Raw genomic sequence first — 10,832 nt, 5'->3', positions numbered from 1 at the left:
ATGAAAGGGGGGAAATCGGAGGGGGAGACGAACCATGACACACTGTGGAATCCGAGTAACAAACTGAGGGTTTTGGCGGGGGGAGGACGGGTTAGCCCAGTGATGGGTATTAAGGAGGGCACATACTGCATGGAGCACTGGATGTTATACAAAAACAATGAATCATGGATCACTACATCAAAAACTAATGATGTATTGTATGGTGACTAACATAACATAATGAAATAAAATAAAATTAAAAAACAAGAAAAACCCTAGACTTAGAAACTCCAATGGAAACCCTCGAGGGCCCCCTCCCTCTTTGGGAGCTTTATACTCTCACTCAATAAACTTTGCTTTGCTGTCCACCAAAATAAAGAAATTAAATAATTAATAAAATAAAATCATAGCACTATAATTGTATTACTGGGAATATAGAGGCCAAGATGTTAGAAAAAGGATACCCTAAAACAAAGTGGGTTAGCAGTGACAGATATTTATTTATCTTTCATATAATAGTCAAAAATAAGCATCTAGCTGATGGGATAATTTTGCCATCTTTAACATGTGGATTCCAAGGATGTTCCAATCGTAAGAGGAAAAGTCTAGAATAAAGGAAATGACCCAGAAGTTTGTCACATGGCTTCTACTGACATATTTTGTCTTAAGCCACATGGGTAAAATGAGCTGCAAGGGAAATTAGAAAATGCTGTCTTCAGCTGAGGAGCCATGATCCCTCTAGAGAGAGAAAGAGGAGAATGGACACCAAAGCAGAGGTAATAATCATACTGTTCTGGTGACCTCTGCCATTGCCCATTTGAGTGTACCCATTGTACTGTTCTTCCTGCAAAAAGAATATGCATTTCTTCTCCAAGGTAGAAAATCAACCATGCTATCAGTTATGGCATCTGGCTGACAGTGAAGGAACTCTGGGTTGATGCAAAGTCCTTTTTATTATGTCTTGTCAGGGTTCTATATAGCCTGGTATCATATTAACTGAAAGAAAAGTTGTTCTCCCTTCTCCACTTCCCACCACAGACATATTACATAATGTGGAATTGAAATAAGAAAATTATATTTCATCTATTCAGGGCATAAACAATGAAACTCCTATCAGTCAGTTGCCCCTTTCTAACACAGGGTAAGGTTTAAAAATCTCCTTCCCATGCTCGCTTCGGCAGCACGTGTACTAAAATACAGAGAAGTTTAGCATGGCCCCTGGGCAAGGATGACATGCAAATTCATGAAGCGTTCCATATTTTTGCCCCACATCAGGCTCCCTGCTCTGCAGGAAGCCTGCTTCTCCCTCTCCCACTCCCCCTGCTTGTGTTCCCTCTCGCTGTGTCTCTCTCTGTCAAATAAATAAATAAAATCTTTAAAAATAAATAAATGAAATCTCCTTCCCCTGGTAATGGAATAAATTCCTTATTTAGCCTAGTTGACAGCCCGGTATTCAGCTCTATTTGAGTAATTTCTTTCTCATTGTTTTTCATTGCCCCAGCATTAATTTTGCATACATTAATTTTATCCCATTTGCTATTGTCATTCACAGCCCAAACTACAGAACTTTCATAGGCAGCTTCCTGATGGGACAAGTTTGGTGATATGAAGATTGCATAGGGGATTGAATTTATGTAGGCCAAACTTGTGATTTCTTTGAAACAAAATTCTCTCTAAAAATCTGCAAGATTCAGGAACTATTAATAAATTCTATGTGAAAATAATGCATATAATGTTTTCTTTCCAGTAATTGTTCATAAAGTCATCAAATAATGTGGTAGCTTTAAAGCATGTACATATGTCTCTTGGAGAAACAGGGAAAAGTTAGTTATGTTTTCATAAGTCTTTAAAAATGCTATCTAAAATACTTAGTTTTCATGAAGGAAATTTCCTTTCCCTTGTGTACATATTAGAAAATCTCAGAAACTCTTCATCTGACAATAAATTAATTTCAGATGACTGGGATTGAAAAAGTCAACAGGATAGAAAGTAAACTAATTAGTTATACAAGAGTTAGATGGCTTAGTATTAGAATAATGATATATAACCTTTTTTACATTTAAGAGAATAAAATCCTTATCAGAAGAAAGGTGAAAAATTCACTAGGATTTCCACAACTCATAGAAAACTCTACCAATTCTTAGTAGAATTATCCTGTAACTCTATAATCATTCTGTAAGTTTTTAATAAACCAAACATATTTCTTATGTTGTCCAAAAATCATCAAATTTTTTATTGAGCTATGATATGTACTAAAAGTTGATAAAGATAGCATTGTTATTTGTGATGGTATTTTCAATTTTTATTGCCATTCCTAAAATTGTATTTAAAGGAAATTATGTTCATGTTTCTATATAGACAGAAATTGTGAAATAGTACATAAGCACACTAATTTGAGCAACCTTGAATTGGTTTCTATAAAAAGTGAAGCAGTAAAGAGTAGAGAATAAATTTTTATTCACTCTATTGAAATAAATCTCTCATAAGTATATTTCAGTTAAGCTTCAGCAATAGGAAAAATAACCTGAAATGTAGCATTCAAGGAGATATAAGTAAGCTCTATTCTGAAAAATCTCTATTTCAGGATTAGTTAAAAACAGTAGAAATGGTTATGGATTTTATTAATGCTAGCACAAACCACTGATAAGAAGCCATTCAGTAGAATTGTTTGGCAAGAAGAGAATTATAAATCACAAATTAATCTTAATCAGGAATTATAAGAAAAGGAAATGAGGGAAAGAGGAACGTTAACTTTCAGTACAATGGCACATAAATTGGATGCATTCACTAACACAAAAGAGAAAATTATTTGTAATGGTCGTATACTCTTTCTTTGTATTTAATGTTTGAGTTCCGTTTTCCATGCCCTGATGGGATTTTTCTTACAAATATTTCAGACAACATTGTTGTGTTACTTTATACAGTATTCCTAAATTTCTATGGTAAGTTTTAAAACATAGATGGATTTTGAGGGGCACCTGGGTGGCTCAGATGGTTAAGCGTCTGCCTTCGGCTCAGGTCATGATCCCAGGGTCCTGGGATCGAGTCCCGCATCGGGGTCCCTGCTCAGCGGGGAGCCTGCTTCTCCCTCTGCCTCTGCCTCTCTCTCTCTCTCTGACTCTCATGAATAAATAAATAAATAAACATTAAAAAAAACATAGATGGATTTTGAAATACTTTAAGAAAACAGGATAATATGTAAATAACAAGCATGAGCCATAAATCTGATTTGGGCTTTTTAATTTTAACTTTCTTTTAGTTTTTGTTCAATAGTGGACAAAATTTGACTCATAAGAAGTTTAAAATAGTTGTAAGCAACATTGTCAATCTAGTAACATTTCAGCTATAACAGTAGCAACGATACATTCAACACCAACCAGAAATGTTCCTCCTTGGAAATTTAACTTTCCAGCCATATTTTAAGGATGTAGAAAAAAAGCATGTGTAGTATAGATCTCCCAAACTATATTTAAGTGTTTCCTACTTAAGCATTCTCTAATAAGAGAATGGAGAAGAGTGAAGGCTGTCCTTTGTTACCACAACATAGATGGTTGGCACAGTACAATGGTGGCATCTATTGGCACGTGGTGCATATGACATGAAATTGCTTGGATTTTTTCCCCCAAGTCTTGCTTTCCTAGAGCATGCCATGTCTAGATGCTGAGAATATATGTTTCAGTCAGCATTTTCAGTATGTGATGAACAAATTGAAAGCCAACACTAAAAAAAAATCAAGGAGATTTTTATTTTTACTCAGTCATAAAGAAGGATGAGAAGGAAAAACAAAGTCAATATTTAGCTCATGACATTTCTGTGTTTGTCACCGTGCTCCAAGCTTATTCAGATATGGCATACTAAAGTGTAACAAACGAAGGTCAGAAAGTCTATTATAGATGATAATAGATAGACAGATAGATAGATAGATAGATAGATCAGATAGATATAACAAGCATTGAGCTACACAATAGAAAGTAAAAAGGAGATTATGGCCCTAGGAACTTTATAGCCTCGTCATAAAGGCATATTAAATAGAGGATCATAGAAATATGTAGTTACTCATGAGAATAAATTAAGAAAAATAATTGTATGAAGAAAAATAATTCAGGAAGATAATGTCAGGATAGTGTAGATGTACTAGAGATTACACTATTCTATAAGCAATGTTCTAATCAAAGTAACCTTCTTCTATGCCTTTTATTTTGTGACAGAAATGGTTAATTGATTCATAATTTTTTCCACCTAGAAATTTAATTCAACAAATTACTGAACTTTGCAGTTAGCGCACTGCATTACAGCAGAGATACCTTATTGTGGTTACTTTGGGGTACTGAGAGCTACATGGAATGGCTACATTAAGGGCACTGTATCTCTGTGCATTCAACATCCCAAGGCTGAGTCAACTCAGGACAATGTCCCAATCTAAGAACTCTTGTCCTAAATGGAATCTATTTCTTTCAAAGTACCTTTATTAACTTCATTTATCTCTTTTTTCTAGAATCCAATCAGGCAACCTCTTAATCTACAAACACAGGGAGCCCTGCTGTATGCACTGCCAGACATGTCTCTCGAGGTACGTAAAAACAGAACTGTGTCACAGCCAAGGTTGGTTGTGGGCATGTGTATTAATTTTTTTTTTTAATTCTGTGTATTATCATGTTTTGACATAAAAAAAGCAAAACCGAAAACAAAACACCTTTCACTTTAGGGAAAGACTGCCCCTCCCTGGCTACCCAATTAGCCAATTCTTATAGATAGGAAGGAACTCACAAAAAATGTCTTTGATATGCAGACTAACCAAAACAGAGCCATACTTCCTTCCGGCCTGTGTACCCCAGGAGGCACTATTCCCCTGTTTAATCATCCCAGAGCCACGTACTAACAACTAGTGACCTAGAGCATGGAGCCTGCTCAAATTATTCAAACAAGCCAATCCTAAATTGTTTACCCTGCCCTGTCTTACCTTTCCTGTGTAAACCCTAATAAAGGCTCTGGCTTAAACCTATTGCTTCACTCTGTTTCTGCTTCCTGACCAAAACCTGGTATTCCTCCCGAGACCCTACAAAGTGAGCTGTGCCTCAGGTTTCTAGGGGAAATGTCATCAACACTTAAATTTTCTTTCAGTGCATTAACCTCTTCATGCCATCACTCAGTCACCTTTATAAATTAAGACCCAGACACAAAACAGCAAGTTTCAGAGAAAAAGACATAGAGAAAATCGGTTATTTGGCTCTTACATTGCATTAAATGAACTTAGTGAAATATGTCCTTGTATTACCAAAAAAAAAAAAAAAAAAACACGGAACTTTGATTTTGCCAGAGAGCACTTTTTCTCACAAACAGAAAGCTTTGGACTATTATTGATATAGAAGGATAAATTTACTTATTTGTACAAATACTGCAAATAATTCTGCCTGTTTGGAGACATTGAGATATGGAGCCTGGAGCATTCTTCCTGGTTATCAACAATCGTCAAGTTCCATACATAATTGCTCTATTTTCCTTCAATCTGAGTAAACACTACCCACTTCAATCCTGATAGAGCACAATGTATAAAAAGAAAACTTTATGCTACCCTATGATCAATGAAAAAGATTCCTGTTTTATCATTGTTAAAGTTTGCTATGAAAGTAAGAGGGCATAAAATTTTGAATAGCTATTAAGTAACTCAAAGGTTTTTGACAATCTTGATAAAAAACATAGAAGTTCCATGAAAACACAGAGTGTGCACAAGTAATTTAGAATCTGGTTGACTGATTTCACCCAACCACTTCAAGACCTAGAGACCTACTGTACCCAGTTACTTTTAAATTTTTTTTGGAAAATCTATTGCTTTCTCTATGAAACTAAGAATACTTGGATCCAGAGTCATACTGGAACATATGTGAACTATTTCTTATCATTGGGGACCTAAGAAGAATAGTTTGAGGAGTGCTGGAGACAAAGGCCAGGTTGGAGCAGATTCAGAGGGAGTGTGAAGAGGTGAGTAGGAAACGGGTAGAGAGGATGGACAACTTTTTGGAAGGGCTTTACTCTAAAGTGGAGGTAGAGAGAATTAAGACATTTGTGCTTATTTTTAGATACTTGTACAAATCAGTTCAGACTTAATCATGGTACATGTCTCTATGCAAGAGTGTCTAAAGTATAATATAATATGTGGACTGGGGGTAGTTCAGCTTGGTCATATCATGGATGGACATCCTAATAGCAGCTACTACTAAGTGAGCAGTCAGCATGCAATAAGCACTCTTCTAAGTGCCTCACATACATAATCACGTTTTCAGCATATGCTTATGTGCATGAACACACACACACACACACACACAAGCATAGGAATATCATTATCTTATGTTTGTAGAAAGAAACCAAGCCATAGGCAAGTAAATGATTTGTCAAAGACTACAAAGATACATAGTTGGAGAACAAAAGTCCAAACGGTACATTTTTGTTACCAAAATGGGTACCCATTCTATTATATAAAACTCTTTCTGCTTTGGGATTTGGAGGAGGAAAACCCAGAGACCAGGTTGAAGCACATTATATATAAGCCGAATGGCTTGCGATGAGTCTGTAAAGACGATGAGTGAGATTTTTTTGAAGCTTATATGCGCCTTGAAAGTGGCTTAACAGTGACAGTGATACCTATGAAAGATTTGCACATGTGAAAGAGATTTTGACAGTGAAATGGCTAGAATACAGACTATTCCAATAGACCATAAAATAAAGGCATAAATATCATACTCATTGTATAATCACAGGCATAGAGAAGGGGGAATGAATTCTAGAAAATGAATCATCTGCCCTGAGACATGCGGGCATGGGGGAGAGAAAGTCTAATATTCAGTTCCAAATTATGAAACTTGGAGACTTAGTGAATATGTTATCAAGAGCAAAAACAGAGTTGCTTTGGGTAAAAAAAAATAGTGGGGTTGTCTTAAACATAGTTTCATAACATGGACAACTATTTTTAAAACATGAGAATGGAACTCAGGAGAGGGATCCTAATGGTAAATGCTGTTTTAGATGTCATCTGCCTAGAATTGATATACATTAAATTAATTCAGAAATATTTCATCACCTACTCTCCTTTGAGCACTGAGTTAGGTGTTGCAAGGATTGAAATAGAGATCTAATCTCTCAGCAATTTTGCTGCAAAATAAAAAATATAAATACAGATAATTAAAATACATTGTGATAATTGCTAAGAAGTCAAGGTAGATATTGTATTACCATATGTGAGAGGCCCTAATCTAGATTTGGAGATGGGTGCCAGGGAAAGCTTTCGGAGTATATAAAATTTTCATGAGAGAAATAAGAAAATGTGCAAAATATAGAAGTTTGGAAAACATCTGAAAATAATGGCAAGAGAATCAAAGAAGGAACAATTTCCTAGATATAGGACAAAGCAATATATAGACTTTTTTTTTTTTGGTAAGCCCTGTGAAATAGTGATTTAAGAGAAGATGTTTGACAATTTCCACATAAAGCATTTAGATACAAAACTAGAAGAGTGCATGTGACTTATAACTGAGTAGCTCCTCTCAGACAGAGGGAAGGCAGCTCTCTGAACATAAATTAAAGAATACCTGTCTGTTTAGGAAGCAGAGACAGGAAACAAGGGCTAACACCTTCAAAAAAAAAAAAAAGAAAGGTAAAGCATAATAGTGAGAGAAAAATGTAAAGGTTTTGGCATGAAGGCAGAGAAATCTCTTATACTGATCAAAATCTAACAGACCAAGATAAAGCCAGTCCCTAGACTCTGAACACTGAACCAGTGTAAACACAGAGAAGGGTTAGTGAACAGCAAGCATCCAACATCAGAAGGAATTTCAAATGTGTGTCATCCTGTTTTTGTTTTGTTTTCTTTCTGATGGCTCTTCAATTGCATAATTTTCCATTAGATTGGACAAAGACATCTGGTCCCTTTTCTTTTTTTTTTTTTATTTGAGAGAGAGAATGAGATAGAGAGCATGAGAGGGGGGAGGGTCAGAGGGAGAAGCAGACTCCCTGCCGAGCAGGGAGCCCGATGCGGGACTCGATCCCGGGACTCCAGGATCATGACCTGAGCAGAAGGCAGTCGCTCAACCAACTGAGCCACCCAGGCGCCCCGGTCCCTTTTCAATAGAGAGGAGTCACCTAAATAAGTGATCTGTTGTACAAATAATCTCCCTTTCCTCTTGCTTATGTCCATAGTTTCTCAGACTCAAACAAATGCTGATTTATAATGCTACAGTCTGCTTACAGTCAAAGGATCTATGTTTAGAACTGGAAAGAAACAATTTGTCAATCCTTGAGAGACCTCATGCTTGCTTTCAAGTATCATGCAGTGTTTGTCGTCTTATGACTAGCTTATTTCACTTAGCATAATGTCCTCCAGGTTCATTGATGTTGCAAGTGGCAGGATTTCCTCCTTTTATAAGGCTGAGTAATATTGTGTTGTATGCATATTGTATTCATCTGTTGATGGATACTTTGGTAGTTTCCATATCTTGGCTATTGTGAATAGTGTTGCAATGCAAATATCTCTTTGAGATTCTGATACCAATGATCATTTGGCAATTCTATTTTCTTTCTTTTTTTTTTTAGGGGGGTGGAGGGGCAGAGGGAGAGAGAGAATCTTAAGCAGGCTCCACACCCAGCACATGAGCCTGACACCAGGCTCAATCTCACAACCTTGAGATCATGACCTGAGCTGAAATCAAGAGTTGGACACTTAACCAAATAAGCTACCCAGGCACCCCTACAGTGATCCTCTTAAATGAAAAATATATCATACCAGTCTTCTCCAAAATGTGCAATGCCTCCTCATCTCATTCAGAATAAAAGTGGAAGTTCTTATAATAGCAGATCTACAAGATGATAACCACTGCCCCTTCCTCATCTTTCTAATCTGACTCACGCATGGTCCGACTTCAGAGCCTTTTATTCACTGTCCTTTATGACAGTTGTACTCCTCACCCAAATTTCATTATCCTTCAGGCTCTTAGTTACATGTCATCTTCCCTGTGGGGCCAGCACACACACACACACACACACATATCCATTAGCTTTTACCACTTTATTGCCTTTCTTCCTTATGTACTAGTCACATCAACTATATCACTTAGCTTTTTTTTTGTCTTTCCTATAAAAAGTAAGTACTATATGGAAAAGGATTTTTGGTTTTGGTCATTGATATATCCCCAGTGCCAGAAGAATGTTGGACACATAGAAAGTACTCCATAAATTCTTATTGAATTATAAATGTTACATGAAATTGTATATATATATTAAATTTAAATATATATTATATTTTATTATATATGTTTATATATTTATATATGTTTATCTTATATATGTTATTCATATATTTATATATTATATATATATTTATGTATATGTTTCAGCTGACAAGTTTTTTATTTTCATACCAGCATTTTAAGTCATATTCAAGGGGCAAATAGTCTGTAATTATATAAATATCATCATGAATGATTAATATTCAAGATACACATATAAGAATACGTTCAAAATATATTCTATTTTATGTTTGTAAGACAAACTCTACAAGAAAATATCAATAAATATATATATTATGAATATTTGATTATTATATTCTTCTAATAAAGAATTTAATATTATATAATTAACTACATAAATTTTAATAAATACATTTTTCCATATTAATTGTCTTCCTTCAGAGAAAATAACTCAAAATGTTATACTAAAAGTGTATACAAACATTTTTCTTAATCAATTATAAATTAATTTTTAATGTTTGAATATAAATTATTTTCCATCCTACATGGCCTTGACAAAGTTATGGCTTTTTTGCTAGAAATAGAAAATAAATATGGTTGAAAGAGACAGTTGCTTACCTGGGAGTGTTCAGAAACTATGTATACAGATATCCCTGTGAGTCCTTCTTTTGAACATTCATATTTCTAACATATTTCTTGATATTAAGTTAAAGACACAGGAAGTCTCCCAGAAGTTAACTAAGCCTACCTTCATTTCCCTTTTGATGAACTTCATATGTTTTGCAAAAGCACAAAAGATATAAAATATTATGAGAATTTCACTTTCATAAAATAGATGGTCTACGGAAAAAATGTGGCATTCCTATAAATATGGATCTTTTTCAGGTATATGTATGTCTATATGATTTGGCATATGTGTTTATGGTTGAGAACAGATCATAACTTTTAATTTTTTTCAGAGTAGTGCATACTCTCATAATATTAAGGATTTGTATTTTGTGGTTCTCATGTATAATGCCGTTAAGATAAACACTCAGTAGACAAAAATACAGCATTTGATTAGAGGTAATATCAGGTAATCTGCCTACTATATTAGAAACTCCTTGTGATTTTTTTTCCTAGAAAGGGAATTTCCTAGGAATAGACACATCTTTTCAAATCCATAACTTCCCTGATTTGTAAAGGTACCATAAGGGATTATCTTGAATGTGTGTTGCTCATCAGAAAATTATAAAACCTGGAAGGAAAATATAGAATTTCCTGCTCTAGCCAGATAGAGGAAAAACAATGTTTATATTTATTTTTTATAGCTCTAGCATTCTGTGCCATAATAAGAACTGAGGCATTTTAACAAATAGGGAGATGAGTGTTAGATATGTCAGATAAAGATTCCTATATTTTACCAAAGATTTCAAAAATAAAATTTTCTTTGGGTGCAGCACCATGAAAGCTTAAAAAATTATAAAAGATGAGAAATGCTAAGAAATCTACCATCTGAATACAATAGTTTGACCTTCACTAACATATATCTAATCTGATTAAGTTATGTAATCATTCTGAGTCTTGTAATTGCTTCATCTGTAAAATATAGACAACTTTCATCTTTGTGTTGGCCAC

At 34.8% G+C, this 10,832-nt stretch overlaps 1 pseudogene; it reads left to right on the top strand.

The window, feature by feature from the left end:
* The first annotated feature begins 1,144 nt into the window (after window positions 1-1,144).
* LOC115943206 (U6 spliceosomal RNA) lies at window positions 1,145-1,242 on the top strand (annotated as a pseudogene).
* The last annotated feature ends 9,590 nt before the right edge of the window (window positions 1,243-10,832 follow it).

The sequence above is a fragment of the Leptonychotes weddellii genome, chromosome 4, assembly GCF_054177405.1.
Source record: "Leptonychotes weddellii isolate Sample4059 chromosome 4, ASM5417740v2, whole genome shotgun sequence".
NCBI classification, from domain to species: Eukaryota; Metazoa; Chordata; class Mammalia; order Carnivora; family Phocidae; genus Leptonychotes; species Leptonychotes weddellii.
Note: the sequence above shows the minus strand (reverse complement) of the source record. Positions and strands in the feature narration are given on the sequence as shown.